Raw genomic sequence first — 2461 nt, 5'->3', positions numbered from 1 at the left:
CAAGAAATCTTTCAACCATTTCATAATTTTACATTCTAGAATGGTCTGCATATTTTTTATCTGTCATTCTTCAGATTTTATTTCTTCCTAAGATTATTTTAGATGATTACTACACCATACTCAACACTTGCAGTCAAATTAATTTTATGCAGTTTTTACAACATCCCAAACTACAATGTTTGATTAGGGCATTAGCGCAGGCTGCAAACATAAACCCTATTCTTTACTGCTATTTATATGAGATGTGTAGAAGCGCTGTTTCAAAGTACCATACCAGGCAAATTGATTGATATGTGCCAGGGAGAACATCAGCTTCTATCTTTCAGAATATTTAATATGGTTATTTCAAAAGCATGAAGAGGCAACTTTATCTACTTTAAAGCAGCTTCTCCTTCTGGCTACAACTTGATTACATGTTTCAAAACGGCAGTACCTTTTAATATGTTGGCATGAAGTATAAGTGATGTCACAGCTGGTAATGACAAATCCATGTAGTCTGGCTATTTAACTCACATCATGCTAAATAGCTTAGAAACAAAGAATAATATTATTTAAACTCTAATGTGAAACTTCTGTGGTTTAGATTCACCTTTCAAAGATGCTGTGGTTTGACACGGAAAGATAATTTTTTCCGGAAGGAAGAGGTCAATTTAGATATTGACCAATTGAAAGTAGACACGCCTCTGAGAACACAGAGGGGTTGAAAGCAGAATTCCCAGGGGAACTCGCTCTTTTTGGTTCCGGTCAGCGTGCAGTGCAGACCTCCCCTGCCCAGCCACGAGCTGGGTGGGGGAGGGGAAGCCCCCATGGCCTGAAAGGTAGGCCGAAAGCTCTAAGGGTGGTGAAAGGACTGGAACCGGGCTGGCCCCTGCAGATGGAAGGGTGGAAGAAATCTGGGATGTCTCCATTTCCCCCCCCAGAGTTCCTCTCCCGAGAGGGAGAGAGAAAGCCGCAAGGAAGGAGGAGCGGGGGGAGCTGCTGCAAGGTGCCCAGTTGTGTGGGAGTTGCTGGATGTCCGGGCATCGAGCTATCCTGGGAGTTCGGACTTTTAACCCTTTCCTCGAGAAATGAAAGCTTTGTGAATTTTCTTTTCCCCTCCTCAGTTTGAAAGAGCAGAAGAGGGACACCTTGGACCCTGGGATGGGATGTTGGAAGGAGGAATTCTGGATGGGAGGGGGACAAGGAGTGGCTTTTGGCTGGACTTTTCCGTGTTAGCCACAACCTGAACCAAATCTTCTCCTTCAAGAGGGACTGTGTTTTGGGAGGATGCCAGTGAGTCAAGAGACCTGCTTCAGCTGGGAAAAAGACAAAAGTGGAGTGAACAGAGAAAAGGTTAGGGGGTTTGTGGTGGCGCCCCCTTGCCCTGGAAAGGAAAAGAGAAGAGAAGAGAAGAAGATCTCTGTTCTTGAGCCCTCGGCCCCAGGGGAAAATGGGGGGGGACTGTGGTCCCAAACAATGAAAAACTGAACTGTTGTTTTCTCCCCTCTTGGCAGGGCATCCTTGAAAGGGAAAATCCTAAAGGCAGTCTGACCATCCATGCATTGGTGGTGAGAGCACTGTGCATGGAAAGGAGAAGGGTCACCATGGCAAACTTTTTCTCCGGGCGGTGCCATGTGTGACATGGAAACACAGGATGTGAAGCTGTGTTTCTTGGGGGATCTGTGGCACAGGAGAGACTCTGTTCCCTCGATGGACTGAGTATCTGTTGTTTGAAGGGTGGAAACCTGATTGGGGTCCAGATTGTGTCTCACTGTGGTTTGTTGGAGTTGGGTGGTGGGGGGGAGGAATGGTTTGCAAGGTTTTCATTTGGATCTTTGTGTGTTTTTTTTTCCCTTCTTTAGTTTTCTCTTTTCTTTTGTAGTGGTAGCTTAATAAAGTTTTTTTCCTGTTATCAAGCTTGGGCCTGCTTTGCTCTATTCTAGATTCCACTTCACAGTATTCAAGGTAGGGAACACATTTTCATGGGGGCACTGGCATTGTGCCAGTGTCAAACCATGACAAAAGCTACATTTGGTGTAGACTTTAAGTAATTCTTGAACTATTTTTTAACCTTTTGAAATGTATTCCATTTGAAAATTTCCCAAATAAGCAAAGAACCTGGTATTTGAAGAAATGGAGACAAGCTCTTTTTCAAATTATAGCAATTAGTGAGCTTCTAGCAGTTGATAGTTCTCTTCATTATCAACAATCCCTTCTTCTTTCCTCCCTTTACACACTTCAAATTATGGAGATATCTTTGATTTTTACCTGAACCCATTTTGACAGATTTTGAAATGTAATATGTGCTAAGTTGCAACTGTACTTCTATCCTCAAATGGCAAGCAAGACATGCTTTCCATGTACTGTCATATTCTGTGAAATATGTTACCCTCCAGCAGAATTATTCTCTATTTCCTTTATTAATACATCATATCAGCTGTATATAGCATTGGGCTGTTTAATTTTTCCCAGCTGCATTATT

The 2461-nt window shown here is 43.0% G+C and overlaps 1 long non-coding RNA gene across 1 annotated transcript; it reads left to right on the top strand.

The window, feature by feature from the left end:
• Positions 1 to 733: 733 nt before the first annotated feature.
• On the top strand, positions 734 to 1895 carry LOC144247430 (uncharacterized). The gene is made up of 2 exons (XR_014952838.1): positions 734 to 818; positions 921 to 1895. It is a non-coding gene; the product is annotated as an uncharacterized LOC144247430 (long non-coding RNA).
• The last annotated feature ends 566 nt before the right edge of the window (positions 1896 to 2461 follow it).

This window comes from Lonchura striata, chromosome 2, assembly GCF_050655825.1.
Source record: "Lonchura striata isolate lonStrDom1 chromosome 2, ASM5065582v1, whole genome shotgun sequence".
In the NCBI taxonomy this organism is placed as follows: domain Eukaryota; kingdom Metazoa; phylum Chordata; class Aves; order Passeriformes; family Estrildidae; genus Lonchura; species Lonchura striata.
Note: the sequence above shows the minus strand (reverse complement) of the source record. Positions and strands in the feature narration are given on the sequence as shown.